Source organism: Gobio gobio, assembly GCF_949357685.1.
Source record: "Gobio gobio genome assembly, chromosome: 25".
NCBI classification, from domain to species: Eukaryota; Metazoa; Chordata; class Actinopteri; order Cypriniformes; family Gobionidae; genus Gobio; species Gobio gobio.
In genome coordinates this window covers 39,040,675-39,057,940 of record NC_137121.1, presented here as the reverse complement: position 1 = coordinate 39,057,940, position 17,266 = coordinate 39,040,675, and positions in this window count along the sequence as shown.

Here is a 17,266-nt window from a genome sequence, read left to right as displayed (position 1 = left end):
CATCACTGGGATCTGTCATTCAGAATCATGGCTTTTCCTATCACTGCTATGCCGACGACACTCAACTCTACTTCTCATTTCAACCAGATGATCCCACGGTTGGTGTTCATATCGCCGCCTGCCTAACTGACATTTCTGCTTGGATGAAGGAACATCACCTGCAACTCAACCTTGCAAAGACAGAACTGCTTGTGGTCTCAGCCAACCCAGCACTTCATCATAATCTCTCCATTCAGCTAGGATCATCAACCATAACTCCGTCCAGGACAGCCAGGAATCTTGGAGTTGTGATTGATGATCAACTAAAATTCACTGACCACATTACTGCAACAACCCGGTCCTGCAGATTTGCGTTATACAACATTAGGAAGATTAGACCCTTCCTATCAGAGCAGTCCACACAACTCCTGGTCCAAGCTCTTGTTCTCTCCAGACTGGACTACTGTAATGCTCTTCTAGCGGGCCTTCCGGCAAGCACTATCAAACCCTTGCAACTGATCCAGAATGCAGCGGCGAGGGTGGTCTTTAACGAGCCGAAGAGAGCACACGTTACGCCTCTCTTCATCAATCTCCACTGGCTCCCAATAGCCGCTCGCATCAAATTCAAGACACTGGTGCTCGCCTTCAAAGCAACCACTGGCTCTGCACCAATATACCTAAACTCGCTTGTCCAGACTTACACACCTTCCAGGAGCTTACGTTCTGCCAGTGAACGACGCCTTGTGGTGCCATCCCAAAGAGGCATGAAATCACTCTCACGGACCTTTTCCTGGACTGCCCCCACCTGGTGGAATGACCTGCCTATCTCAATTCGAGCTGCCGAGTCTGTAGCCATTTTCAAAAAACGGCTAAAGACACACCTCTTCCAGCAGCACCTGACCAATCAAGAATAGCACTTAACATTCTATTCATTTTCTGTCTGTCTGTCTGTCTGTCTGTCTGTCTATATATAAAAAAAAAAAAAACATTCTGTCCTATGTTTTCTGTGCTAGATTAACTGAGACTTGTTACAGCACTTACATACTGTTACATACTGTAGCCTTTGATTGTTCTAGCTGCTTCTATTGCTCTCATTTGTAAGTCGCTTTGGATAAAAGCGTCTGCTAAATGACTAAATGTAAATGTAAATGTTATGAATCGGTGTGTTGAATCACGATTCGGAGCGTTATGAATCGGTGTGTTGAATCACAATTCGGAGCGTTATGAATCGGTGTGTTGAATCATGATTCGGAGCGTTATGAATCGGTGTGTTGTATCATGATTCGGAGCGTTATGAATCGGTGTGTTGAATCATGATTCGGACCGTTATGAATCGGTGTGTTGAATCATGATTCGGAGCGTTATGGATCGGTGTGTTGTATCATGATTCGGAGCGTTATGAATCGGTGTGTTGAATCATGATTCGGAGCGTTATGAATCGGTGTGTTGAATCATGATTCGGAGCATTATGAATCGGTGTGTTGTATCATGATTCGGAGCGTTATGAATCGGTGTGTTGTATCATGATTCGGAGCGTTATGAATCGGTGTGTTGAATCATGATTCGGAGCGTTATGGATCGGTGTGTTGAATCATGATTCGGAGCGTTATGAATCGGTGTGTTGAATCATGATTCGGAGCATTATGAATCGGTGTGTTGAATCATGATTCGGAGCGTTATGAATCGGTGTGTTGAATCATGATTCGGAGCGTTATGAATCGGTGTGTTGTATCATGATTCGGAGCGTTATGGATCGGTGTGTTGAATCATGATTCGGAGCGTTATGAATCGGTGTGTTGAATCATGATTCGGAGCGTTATGGATCGGTGTGTTGAATCATGATTCGGAGCGTTATGGATCGGTGTGTTGAATCATGATTCGGAGCGTTATGCATCGGTGTGTTGAATCATGATTCGGAGCATTATGAATCGGTGTGTTGTATCATGATTCGGAGCGTTATGAATCGGTGTGTTGTATCATGATTCGGAGCGTTATGAATCGGTGTGTTGAATCATGATTCGGAGCGTTATGGATCGCTGTGTTGAATCATGATTCGGAGCGTTACGAATCGGTGTGTTGAATCATGATTCGGAGCATTATGAATCGGTGTGTTGAATCATGATTCGGACCGTTATGAATCAGTGTGTTGAATCATGATTCGGAGCGTTATGGATCGGTGTGTTGTATCATGATTCGGAGCGTTATGAATCGGTGTGTTGAATCATGATTCGGAGCGTTATGAATCGGTGTGTTGAATCATGATTCGGAGCATTATGAATCGGTGTGTTGTATCATGATTCGGAGCGTTATGAATCGGTGTGTTGTATCATGATTCGGAGCGTTATGAATCGGTGTGTTGAATCATGATTCGGAGCGTTATGGATCGGTGTGTTGAATCATGATTCGGAGCGTTATGAATCGGTGTGTTGAATCATGATTCGGAGCATTATGAATCGGTGTGTTGAATCATGATTCGGAGCGTTATGAATCGGTGTGTTGAATCATGATTCGGAGCGTTATGAATCGGTGTGTTGTATCATGATTCGGAGCGTTATGGATCGGTGTGTTGAATCATGATTCGGAGCGTTATGAATCGGTGTGTTGAATCATGATTCGGAGCGTTATGGATCGGTGTGTTGAATCATGATTCGGAGCGTTATGGATCGGTGTGTTGAATCATGATTCGGAGCGTTATGCATCGGTGTGTTGAATCATGATTTGGAGCATTATGAATCGGTGTGTTGTATCATGATTCGGAGCGTTATGAATCGGTGTGTTGTATCATGATTCGGAGCGTTATGAATCGGTGTGTTGAATCATGATTCGGAGCGTTATGGATCGCTGTGTTGAATCATGATTCGGAGCGTTACGAATCGGTGTGTTGAATCATGATTCGGAGCATTATGAATCGGTGTGTTGAATCATGATTCGGAGCGTTACGAATCGGTGTGTTGAATCATGATTCGGAGCGTTATGAATCGGTGTGTTGTATCATGATTCGGAGCGTTATGGATCGGTGTGTTGAATCATGATTCGGAGCGTTATGAATCGGTGTGTTGAATCATGATTCGGAGCGTTATGGATCGGTGTGTTGAATCACGATTCGGAGCGTTATGAATCGGTGTGTTGAATCATGATTCGGAGCGTTATGAATCGGTGTGTTGAATCACGATTCGGAGCGTTATGAATCGGTGTGTTGAATCATGATTCGGAGCGTTATGAATCGGTGTGTTGAATCATGATTCGGAGCGTTATGGATCGGTGTGTTGAATCATGATTCGGACCGTTATGAATCGGTGTGTTGAATCATGATTCTGAGCGTTTTGAATCGGTGTGTTGAATCATAATTCGGAGCGTTATGAATTGTTGTGTTGAATCATGATTCGGAGCGTTATGAATCGGTGTGTTGAATCATGATTCGGAGCGTTATGGATCGGTGTGTTGAATCATGATTCGGAGCTTTATGAATCGGTGTGTTGAATCATGATTCGGAGCGTTATGGATCGGTGTGTTGAATCACGATTCGGAGCGTTATGAATCGGTGTGTTGAATCACGATTCGGAGCGTTATGAATCGGTGTGTTGAATCACGATTCGGAGCGTTATGAATCGGTGTGTTGAATCATGATTCGGAGCGTTATGAATCGGTGTGTTGAATCATGATTCGGAGCGTTATGGATCGGTGTGTTGAATCATGATTCGGACCGTTATGAATCGGTGTGTTGAATCATGATTCTGAGCGTTATGAATCAGTGTGTTGAATCATGATTCGGAGCGTTATGAATCGGTGTGTTGAATCATGATTCGGAGCGTTTTGGATCGGTGTGTTGAATCATGATTCGGAGCATTATGAATCGGTGTGTTGAATCATGATTCGGAGCATTATGAATCGGTGTGTTGAATCATGATTCGGAGCGTTATGAATCGGTGTGTTGTATCATGATTCGGAGCGTTATGAATCGGTGTGTTGAATCACGATTTGGAGCGTTATGAATCGGTGTGTTGAATCATGATTCGGAGCATTATGAATCGGTGTGTTGAATCATGATTCGGAGCATTATGAATCGGTGTGTTGAATCATGATTCGGACCGTTATGAATCGGTGTGTTGAATCATGATTCTGAGCGTTATGAATCAGTGTGTTGAATCATGATTCGGAGCGTTATGAATCGGTGTGTTGAATCATGATTCGGAGCGTTTTGGATCGGTGTGTTGAATCATGATTCGGAGCATTATGAATCGGTGTGTTGAATCATGATTCGGAGCATTATGAATCGGTGTGTTGAATCATGATTCGGAGCGTTATGAATCGGTGTGTTGTATCATGATTCGGAGCGTCATGAATCGGTGTGTTGAATCACGATTTGGAGCGTTATGAATCGGTGTGTTGTATCATGATTCGGAGCATTATGAATCGGTGTGTTGAATCACGATTTGGAGCGTTATGAATCGTTGTGTTGAATCACGATTCGGAACGTTATGCCACCAGATCCTCCTGTCAACTCTCATGAAGATGGGCATCTCAGGAACTGCTCTCCAGTGGCTCAAGTCTTACCTCTCAGGTAGGTCCTTCAGGGTGTCATGGAGAGGTGAAGTGTCTAAGTCACATCATCTAGCCACTGGAGTTCCACAGGGCTCAGAGAAGGGCTCACTTCTCTTCTCCATCTACATGTCATCACTGGGATCTGTCATCCAGAATCATGGCTTTTCCTATCACTGCTATGCCGACGACACTCAACTCTACTTCTCATTTCAACCAGATGATCCCACGGTTGGTGTTCATATCGCCGCCTGCCTAACTGACATTTCTGCTTGGATGAAGGAACATCACCTGCAACTCAACCTTGCAAAGACAGAACTGCTTGTGGTCTCAGCCAACCCAGCACTTCATCATAATCCCTCCATTCAGCTAGGATCATCAACCATAACTCCGTCCAGGACAGCCAGGAATCTTGGAGTTGTGATTGATGATCAACTAAAATTCACTGACCACATTACTGCAACAACCCGGTCCTGCAGATTTGCGTTATACAACATTAGGAAGATTAGACCCTTCCTATCAGAGCAGTCCACACAACTCCTGGTCCAAGCTCTTGTTCTCTCCAGACTGGACTACTGTAATGCTCTTCTAGCGGGCCTTCCGGCAAGCACTATCAAACCCTTGCAACTGATCCAGAATGCAGCGGCGAGGGTGGTCTTTAACGAGCCGAAGAGAGCACACATTACGCCTCTCTTCATCAGTCTCCACTGGCTCCCAATAGCCGCTCGCATCAAATTCAAGACACTGGTGCTCGCCTTCAAAGCAACCACTGGCTCTGCACCAATATACCTAAACTCGCTTGTCCAGACTTACACACCTTCCAGGAGCTTACGTTCTGCCAGTGAACGACGCCTTGTGGTGCCATCCCAAAGAGGCATGAAATCACTCTCACGGACCTTTTCCTGGACCGCCCCCACCTGGTGGAATGACCTGCCTATCTCAATTCGAGCTGCCGAGTCTGTAGCCATTTTCAAAAAACGACTAAAGACACACCTCTTCCAGCAGCACCTGACCAATCAAGAATAGCACTTAACATTCTATTCATTTTCTGTCTGTCTGTCTGTCTGTCTGTCTGTCTATATATAAAAAAAAAAAAAAACATTCTGTCCTATGTGTTCTGTGCTAGATTAACTGAGACTTGTTACAGCACTTACATACTGTTACATACTGTAGCCTTTGATTGTTCTAGCTGCTTCTATTGCTCTCATTTGTAAGTCGCTTTGGATAAAAGCGTCTGCTAAATGACTAAATGTAAATGTAAATGTTATGAATCGGTGTGTTGAATCACGATTCGGAGCATTATGAATCGGTGTGTTGAATCACAATTCGGAGCGTTATGAATCGGTGTGTTGAATCATGATTCGGAGCGTTATGAATCGGTGTGTTGTATCATGATTCGGAGCGTTATGAATCGGTGTTTTGTATCATGATTCGGAGCGTTATGAATCGGTGTGTTGAATCATGATTCGGAGCGTTATGGATCGGTGTGTTGAATCATGATTCGGAGCGTTATGAATCGGTGTGTTGAATCATGATTCGGAGCATTATGAATCGGTGTGTTGAATCATGATTCGGAGCGTTATGAATCGGTGTGTTGAATCATGATTCGGAGCGTTATGAATCGGTGTGTTGTATCATGATTCGGAGCGTTATGGATCGGTGTGTTGAATCATGATTCGGACCGTTATGAATCGGTGTGTTGAATCATGATTCGGAGCGTTATGGATCGGTGTGTTGAATCATGATTCGGAGCGTTATGGATCGGTGTGTTGAATCATGATTCGGAGCGTTATGAATCGGTGTGTTGAATCATGATTCGGAGCATTATGAATCGGTGTGTTGTATCATGATTCGGAGCGTTATGAATCGGTGTGTTGTATCATGATTCGGAGCGTTATGAATCGGTGTGTTGAATCATGATTCGGAGCGTTATGGATCGGTGTGTTGTATCATGATTCGGAGCGTTATGAATCGGTGTGTTGAATCATGATTCGGAGCATTATGAATCGGTGTGTTGAATCATGATTCGGAGCGTTATGAATCGGTGTGTTGAATCATGATTCGGAGCGTTATGAATCGGTGTGTTGTATCATGATTCGGAGCGTTATGGATCGGTGTGTTGAATCATGATTCGAGCGTTATGAATCGGTGTGTTGAATCATGATTCGGAGCGTTATGGATCGGTGTGTTGAATCACGATTCGGAGCGTTATGAATCGGTGTGTTGAATCATGATTCGGAGCGTTATGAATCGGTGTGTTGAATCACGATTCGGAGCGTTATGAATCGGTGTGTTGAATCATGATTCGGAGCGTTATGAATCGGTGTGTTGAATCATGATTCGGAGCGTTATGGATCGGTGTGTTGAATCATGATTCGGACCGTTATGAATCGGTGTGTTGAATCATGATTCTGAGCGTTATGAATCAGTGTGTTGAATCATGATTCGGAGCGTTATGAATCGGTGTGTTGAATCATGATTCGGAGCGTTTTGGATCGGTGTGTTGAATCATGATTCGGAGCATTATGAATCGGTGTGTTGAATCATGATTCGGAGCATTATGAATCGGTGTGTTGAATCATGATTCGGAGCGTTATGAATCGGTGTGTTGTATCATGATTCGGAGCATTATGAATCGGTGTGTTGGATCACGATTTGGAGCGTTATGAATCGGTGTGTTGTATCATGATTCGGAGCATTATGAATCGGTGTGTTGAATCACGATTTGGAGCGTTATGAATCGTTGTGTTGAATCACGATTCGGAACGTTATGCCACCAGATCCTCCTGTCAACTCTCATGAAGATGGGCATCTCAGGAACTGCTCTCCAGTGGCTCAAGTCTTACCTCTCAGGTAGGTCCTTCAGGGTGTCATGGAGAGGTGAAGTGTCTAAGTCACATCATCTAGCCACTGGAGTTCCACAGGGCTCAGAGAAGGGCTCACTTCTCTTCTCCATCTACATGTCATCACTGGGATCTGTCATTCAGAATCATGGCTTTTCCTATCACTGCTATGCCGACGACACTCAACTCTACTTCTCATTTCAACCAGATGATCCCACGGTTGGTGTTCATATCGCCGCCTGCCTAACTGACATTTCTGCTTGGATGAAGGAACATCACCTGCAACTCAACCTTGCAAAGACAGAACTGCTTGTGGTCTCAGCCAACCCAGCACTTCATCATAATCTCTCCATTCAGCTAGGATCATCAACCATAACTCCGTCCAGGACAGCCAGGAATCTTGGAGTTGTGATTGATGATCAACTAAAATTCACTGACCACATTACTGCAACAACCCGGTCCTGCAGATTTGCGTTATACAACATTAGGAAGATTAGACCCTTCCTATCAGAGCAGTCCACACAACTCCTGGTCCAAGCTCTTGTTCTCTCCAGACTGGACTACTGTAATGCTCTTCTAGCGGGCCTTCCGGCAAGCATTATCAAACCCTTGCAACTGATCCAGAATGCAGCGGCGAGGGTGGTCTTTAACGAGCCGAAGAGAGCACACGTTACGCCTCTCTTCATCAGTCTCCACTGGCTCCCAATAGCCGCTCGCATCAAATTCAAGACACTGGTGCTCGCCTTCAAAGCAACCACTGGCTCTGCACCAATATACCTAAACTCGCTTGTCCAGACTTACACACCTTCCAGGAGCTTACGTTCTGCCAGTGAACGACGCCTTGTGGTGCCATCCCAAAGAGGCATGAAATCACTCTCACGGACCTTTTCCTGGACCGCCCCCACCTGGTGGAATGACCTGCCTATCTCAATTCGAGCTGCCGAGTCTGTAGCCATTTTCAAAAAACGGCTAAAGACACACCTCTTCCAGCAGCACCTGACCAATAAGAATAGCACTTAACATTCTATTCATTTTCTGTCTGTCTGTCTGTCTGTCTGTCTGTCTATATAAAAAAAAAAAAAAACATTCTGTCCTATGTTTTCTGTGCTAGATTAACTGAGACTTGTTACAGCACTTACATACTGTTACATACTGTAGCCTTTGATTGTTCTAGCTGCTTCTATTGCTCTCATTTGTAAGTCGCTTTGGATAAAAGCGTCTACTAAATGACTAAATGTAAATGTAAATGTTATGAATCGGTGTGTTGAATCACGATTCGGAGCGTTATGAATCGGTGTGTTGAATCACAATTCGGAGCGTTATGAATCGGTGTGTTGAATCATGATTCGGAGCGTTATGAATCGGTGTGTTGTATCATGATTCGGAGCGTTATGAATCGGTGTGTTGTATCATGATTCGGAGCGTTATGAATCGGTGTGTTGAATCATGATTCGGAGCGTTATGGATCGGTGTGTTGAATCATGATTCGGAGCGTTACGAATCGGTGTGTTGAATCATGATTCGGAGCATTATGAATCGGTGTGTTGAATCATGATTCGGAGCGTTATGGATCGGTGTGTTGAATCATGATTCGGAGCGTTATGAATCGGTGTGTTGAATCATGATTCGGAGCATTATGAATCGGTGTGTTGTATCATGATTCGGAGCGTTATGAATCGGTGTGTTGAATCACGATTTGGAGCGTTATGAATCGGTGTGTTGTATCATGATTCGGAGCATTATGAATCGGTGTGTTGAATCACGATTTGGAGCGTTATGAATCGTTGTGTTGAATCACGATTCGGAACGTTATGCCACCAGATCCTCCTGTCAACTCTCATGAAGATGGGCATCTCAGGAACTGCTCTCCAGTGGCTCAAGTCTTACCTCTCAGGTAGGTCCTTCAGGGTGTCATGGAGAGGTGAAGTGTCTAAGTCACATCATCTAGCCACTGGAGTTCCACAGGGCTCAGAGAAGGGCTCACTTCTCTTCTCCATCTACATGTCATCACTGGGATCTGTCATTCAGAATCATGGCTTTTCCTATCACTGCTATGCCGACGACACTCAACTCTACTTCTCATTTCAACCAGATGATCCCACGGTTGGTGTTCATATCGCCGCCTGCCTAACTGACATTTCTGCTTGGATGAAGGAACATCACCTGCAACTCAACCTTGCAAAGACAGAACTGCTTGTGGTCTCAGCCAACCCAGCACTTCATCATAATCTCTCCATTCAGCTAGGATCATCAACCATAACTCCGTCCAGGACAGCCAGGAATCTTGGAGTTGTGATTGATGATCAACTAAAATTCACTGACCACATTACTGCAACAACCCGGTCCTGCAGATTTGCGTTATACAACATTAGGAAGATTAGACCCTTCCTATCAGAGCAGTCCACACAACTCCTGGTCCAAGCTCTTGTTCTCTCCAGACTGGACTACTGTAATGCTCTTCTAGCGGGCCTTCCGGCAAGCACTATCAAACCCTTGCAACTGATCCAGAATGCAGCGGCGAGGGTGGTCTTTAACGAGCCGAAGAGAGCACACGTTACGCCTCTCTTCATCAGTCTCCACTGGCTCCCAATAGCCGCTCGCATCAAATTCAAGACACTGGTGCTCGCCTTCAAAGCAACCACTGGCTCTGCACCAATATACCTAAACTCGCTTGTCCAGACTTACACACCTTCCAGGAGCTTACGTTCTGCCAGTGAACGACGCCTTGTGGTGCCATCCCAAAGAGGCATGAAATCACTCTCACGGACCTTTTCCTGGACCGCCCCCACCTGGTGGAATGACCTGCCTATCTCATTTCGAGCTGCCGAGTCTGTAGCCATTTTCAAAAAACGGCTAAAGACACACCTCTTCCAGCAGCACCTGACCAATCAAGAATAGCACTTAACATTCTATTCATTTTCTGTCTGTCTGTCTGTCTGTCTGTCTGTCTATATAAAAAAAAAAAAAAAACATTCTGTCCTATGTTTTCTGTGCTAGATTAACTGAGACTTGTTACAGCACTTACATACTGTTACATACTGTAGCCTTTGATTGTTCTAGCTGCTTCTATTGCTCTCATTTGTAAGTCGCTTTGGATAAAAGCGTCTGCTAAATGACTAAATGTAAATGTAAATGTTATGAATCGGTGTGTTGAATCCCGATTCGGAGCGTTATGAATCGGTGTGTTGAATCACAATTCGGAGCGTTATGAATCGGTGTGTTGAATCATGATTCGGAGCGTTATGAATCGGTGTGTTGTATCATGATTCGGAGCGTTATGAATCGGTGTGTTGAATCATGATTCGGCCCGTTATGAATCGGTGTGTTGAATCATGATTCGGAGCGTTATGGATCGGTGTGTTGTATCATGATTCGGAGCGTTATGAATCGGTGTGTTGAATCATGATTCGGAGCGTTATGGATCGGTGTGTTGAATCATGATTCGGAGCGTTATGAATCGGTGTGTTGAATCATGATTCGGAGCATTATGAATCAGTGTGTTGTATCATGATTCGGAGTGTTATGAATCGGTGTGTTGTATCATGATTCGGAGCGTTATGAATCGGTGTGTTGAATCATGATTCGGAGCGTTATGGATCGGTGTGTTGAATCATGATTCAGAGCGTTATGAATCGGTGTGTTGAATCATGATTCGGAGCATTATGAATCGGTGTGTTGAATCATGATTCGGAGCGTTATGAATCGGTGTGTTGAATCATGATTCGGAGCGTTATGAATCGGTGTGTTGTATCATGATTCGGAGCGTTATGGATCGGTGTGTTGAATCATGATTCGGAGCGTTATGAATCGGTGTGTTGAATCATGATTCGGAGCGTTATGGATCGGTGTGTTGAATCATGATTCGGAGCGTTATGGATTGGTGTGTTGAATCATGATTCGGAGCGTTATGAATCGGTGTGTTGAATCATGATTCGGAGCGTTACGAATCGGTGTGTTGAATCATGATTCGGAGCGTTATGAATCGGTGTGTTGTATCATGATTCGGAGCGTTATGATCGGTGTGTTGAATCATGATTCGGAGCGTTATGAATCGGTGTGTTGAATCATGATTCGGAGCGTTATGGATCGGTGTGTTGAATCACGATTCGGAGCGTTATGAATCGGTGTGTTGAATCATGATTCGGAGCGTTATGAATCGGTGTGTTGAATCACGATTCGGAGCGTTATGAATCGGTGTGTTGAATCATGATTCGGAGCGTTATGAATCGGTGTGTTGAATCATGATTCGGAGCGTTATGGATCGGTGTGTTGAATCATGATTCGGACCGTTATGAATCGGTGTGTTGAATCATGATTCTGAGCGTTATGAATCGGTGTGTTGAATCATGATTCGGAGCGTTATGGATCGGTGTGTTGAATCATGATTCGGACCGTTATGAATCGGTGTGTTGAATCATGATTCTGAGCGTTATGAATCGGTGTGTTGAATCATAATTCGGAGCGTTATGAATTGTTGTGTTGAATCATGATTCGGAGCGTTATGAATCGGTGTGTTGAATCATGATTCGGAGCGTTATGGATCGGTGTGTTGAATCATGATTCGGAGCTTTATGAATCGGTGTGTTGAATCATGATTCGGAGCGTTATGAATCGGTGTGTTGAATCACGATTCGGAGCGTTATGAATCGGTGTGTTGAATCATGATTCGGAGCGTTATGGATCGGTGTGTTGAATCATGATTCGGAGCTTTATGAATCGGTGTGTTGAATCATGATTCGGAGCGTTATGAATCGGTGTGTTGAATCACGATTCGGAGCGTTATGAATCGGTGTGTTGAATCATGATTCGGAGCGTTATGAATCGGTGTGTTGAATCATGATTCGGAGCGTTATGGATCGGTGTGTTGAATCATGATTCGGAGCGTTATGAATCGGTGTGTTGAATCATGATTCGGAGCGTTATGAATCGGTGTGTTGAATCATGATTCGGAGCGTTATGGATCGGTGTGTTGAATCATGATTCGGAGCGTTATGAATCGGTGTGTTGAATCATGATTCGGAGCGTTATGAATCGGTGTGTTGTATCATGATTCGGAGCGTTATGAATCGGTGTGTTGTATCATGATTCGGAGCGTTATGAATCGGTGTGTTGAATCATGATTCGGAGCGTTATGGATCGGTGTGTTGAATCATGATTCGGAGCGTTATGAATCGGTGTGTTGAATCATGATTCGGAGCATTATGAATCGGTGTGTTGAATCATGATTCGGAGCGTTATGAATCGGTGTGTTGAATCATGATTCGGAGCGTTATGAATCGGTGTGTTGTATCATGATTCGGAGCGTTATGGATCGGTGTGTTGAATCATGATTCGGAGCGTTATGAATCGGTGTGTTGAATCATGATTCGGAGCGTTATGGATCGGTGTGTTGAATCATGATTCGGAGCGTTATGGATCGGTGTGTTGAATCATGATTCGGAGCGTTATGCATCGGTGTGTTGAATCATGATTCGGAGCATTATGAATCGGTGTGTTGTATCATGATTCGGAGCGTTATGAATCGGTGTGTTGTATCATGATTCGGAGCGTTATGAATCGGTGTGTTGAATCATGATTCGGAGCGTTATGGATCGCTGTGTTGAATCATGATTCGGAGCGTTACGAATCGGTGTGTTGAATCATGATTCGGAGCATTATGAATCGGTGTGTTGAATCATGATTCGGAGCGTTACGAATCGGTGTGTTGAATCATGATTCGGAGCGTTATGAATCGGTGTGTTGTATCATGATTCGGAGCGTTATGATCGGTGTGTTGAATCATGATTCGGAGCGTTATGAATCGGTGTGTTGAATCATGATTCGGAGCGTTATGGATCGGTGTGTTGAATCACGATTCGGAGCGTTATGAATCGGTGTGTTGAATCATGATTCGGAGCGTTATGAATCGGTGTGTTGAATCACGATTCGGAGCGTTATGAATCGGTGTGTTGAATCATGATTCGGAGCGTTATGAATCGGTGTGTTGAATCATGATTCGGAGCGTTATGGATCGGTGTGTTGAATCATGATTCGGACCGTTATGAATCGGTGTGTTGAATCATGATTCTGAGCGTTATGAATCGGTGTGTTGAATCATAATTCGGAGCGTTATGAATTGTTGTGTTGAATCATGATTCGGAGCGTTATGAATCGGTGTGTTGAATCATGATTCGGAGCGTTATGGATCGGTGTGTTGAATCATGATTCGGAGCTTTATGAATCGGTGTGTTGAATCATGATTCGGAGCGTTATGAATCGGTGTGTTGAATCACGATTCGGAGCGTTATGAATCGGTGTGTTGAATCATGATTCGGAGCGTTATGAATCGGTGTGTTGAATCATGATTCGGAGCGTTATGGATCGGTGTGTTGAATCATGATTCGGAGCATTATGAATCGGTGTGTTGAATCATGATTCGGAGCGTTACGAATCGGTGTGTTGAATCATGATTCGGAGCGTTATGAATCGGTGTGTTGTATCATGATTCGGAGCGTTATGATCGGTGTGTTGAATCATGATTCGGAGCGTTATGAATCGGTGTGTTGAATCATGATTCGGAGCGTTATGGATCGGTGTGTTGAATCACGATTCGGAGCGTTATGAATCGGTGTGTTGAATCATGATTCGGAGCGTTATGAATCGGTGTGTTGAATCACGATTCGGAGCGTTATGAATCGGTGTGTTGAATCATGATTCGGAGCGTTATGAATCGGTGTGTTGAATCATGATTCGGAGCGTTATGGATCGGTGTGTTGAATCATGATTCGGACCGTTATGAATCGGTGTGTTGAATCATGATTCTGAGCGTTATGAATCGGTGTGTTGAATCATGATTCGGAGCGTTATGGATCGGTGTGTTGAATCATGATTCGGACCGTTATGAATCGGTGTGTTGAATCATGATTCTGAGCGTTATGAATCGGTGTGTTGAATCATAATTCGGAGCGTTATGAATTGTTGTGTTGAATCATGATTCGGAGCGTTATGAATCGGTGTGTTGAATCATGATTCGGAGCGTTATGGATCGGTGTGTTGAATCATGATTCGGAGCTTTATGAATCGGTGTGTTGAATCATGATTCGGAGCGTTATGAATCGGTGTGTTGAATCACGATTCGGAGCGTTATGAATCGGTGTGTTGAATCATGATTCGGAGCGTTATGGATCGGTGTGTTGAATCATGATTCGGAGCTTTATGAATCGGTGTGTTGAATCATGATTCGGAGCGTTATGAATCGGTGTGTTGAATCACGATTCGGAGCGTTATGAATCGGTGTGTTGAATCATGATTCGGAGCGTTATGAATCGGTGTGTTGAATCATGATTCGGAGCGTTATGGATCGGTGTGTTGAATCATGATTCGGAGCGTTATGAATCGGTGTGTTGAATCATGATTCGGAGCGTTATGAATCGGTGTGTTGAATCATGATTCGGAGCGTTATGGATCGGTGTGTTGAATCATGATTCGGACCGTTATGAATCGGTGTGTTGAATCATGATTCGGAGCGTTATGAATCGGTGTGTTGTATCATGATTCGGAGCGTTATGAATCGGTGTGTTGTATCATGATTCGGAGCGTTATGAATCGGTGTGTTGAATCATGATTCGGAGCGTTATGGATCGGTGTGTTGAATCATGATTCGGAGCGTTATGAATCGGTGTGTTGAATCATGATTCGGAGCATTATGAATCGGTGTGTTGAATCATGATTCGGAGCGTTATGAATCGGTGTGTTGAATCATGATTCGGAGCGTTATGAATCGGTGTGTTGTATCATGATTCGGAGCGTTATGGATCGGTGTGTTGAATCATGATTCGGAGCGTTATGAATCGGTGTGTTGAATCACGATTTGGAGCGTTATGAATCGTTGTGTTGAATCACGATTCGGAACGTTATGCCACCAGATCCTCCTGTCAACTCTCATGAAGATGGGCATCTCAGGAACTGCTCTCCAGTGGCTCAAGTCTTACCTCTCAGGTAGGTCCTTCAGGGTGTCATGGAGAGGTGAAGTGTCTAAGTCACATCATCTAGCCACTGGAGTTCCACAGGGCTCAGAGAAGGGCTCACTTCTCTTCTCCATCTACATGTCATCACTGGGATCTGTCATTCAGAATCATGGCTTTTCCTATCACTGCTATGCCGACGACACTCAACTCTACTTCTCATTTCAACCAGATGATCCCACGGTTGGTGTTCATATCGCCGCCTGCCTAACTGACATTTCTGCTTGGATGAAGGAACATCACCTGCAACTCAACCTTGCAAAGACAGAACTGCTTGTGGTCTCAGCCAACCCAGCACTTCATCATAATCTCTCCATTCAGCTAGGATCATCAACCATAACTCCGTCCAGGACAGCCAGGAATCTTGGAGTTGTGATTGATGATCAACTAAAATTCACTGACCACATTACTGCAACAACCCGGTCCTGCAGATTTGCGTTATACAACATTAGGAAGATTAGACCCTTCCTATCAGAGCAGTCCACACAACTCCTGGTCCAAGCTCTTGTTCTCTCCAGACTGGACTACTGTAATGCTCTTCTAGCGGGCCTTCCGGCAAGCACTATCAAACCCTTGCAACTGATCCAGAATGCAGCGGCGAGGGTGGTCTTTAACGAGCCGAAGAGAGCACACGTTACGCCTCTCTTCATCAGTCTCCACTGGCTCCCAATAGCCGCTCGCATCAAATTCAAGACACTGGTGCTCGCCTTCAAAGCAACCACTGGCTCTGCACCAATATACCTAAACTCGCTTGTCCAGACTTACACACCTTCCAGGAGCTTACGTTCTGCCAGTGAACGACGCCTTGTGGTGCCATCCCAAAGAGGCATGAAATCACTCTCACGGACCTTTTCCTGGACCGCCCCCACCTGGTGGAATGACCTGCCTATCTCATTTCGAGCTGCCGAGTCTGTAGCCATTTTCAAAAAACGGCTAAAGACACACCTCTTCCAGCAGCACCTGACCAATCAAGAATAGCACTTAACATTCTATTCATTTTCTGTCTGTCTGTCTGTCTGTCTGTCTGTCTATATAAAAAAAAAAAAAAAACATTCTGTCCTATGTTTTCTGTGCTAGATTAACTGAGACTTGTTACAGCACTTACATACTGTTACATACTGTAGCCTTTGATTGTTCTAGCTGCTTCTATTGCTCTCATTTGTAAGTCGCTTTGGATAAAAGCGTCTGCTAAATGACTAAATGTAAATGTAAATGTTATGAATCGGTGTGTTGAATCCCGATTCGGAGCGTTATGAATCGGTGTGTTGAATCACAATTCGGAGCGTTATGAATCGGTGTGTTGAATCATGATTCGGAGCGTTATGAATCGGTGTGTTGTATCATGATTCGGAGCGTTATGAATCGGTGTGTTGAATCATGATTCGGCCCGTTATGAATCGGTGTGTTGAATCATGATTCGGAGCGTTATGGATCGGTGTGTTGTATCATGATTCGGAGCGTTATGAATCGGTGTGTTGAATCATGATTCGGAGCGTTATGGATCGGTGTGTTGAATCATGATTCGGAGCGTTATGAATCGGTGTGTTGAATCATGATTCGGAGCATTATGAATCAGTGTGTTGTATCATGATTCGGAGTGTTATGAATCGGTGTGTTGTATCATGATTCGGAGCGTTATGAATCGGTGTGTTGAATCATGATTCGGAGCGTTATGGATCGGTGTGTTGAATCATGATTCAGAGCGTTATGAATCGGTGTGTTGAATCATGATTCGGAGCATTATGAATCGGTGTGTTGAATCATGATTCGGAGCGTTATGAATCGGTGTGTTGAATCATGATTCGGAGCGTTATGAATCGGTGTGTTGTATCATGATTCGGAGCGTTATGGATCGGTGTGTTGAATCATGATTCGGAGCGTTATGAATCGGTGTGTTGAATC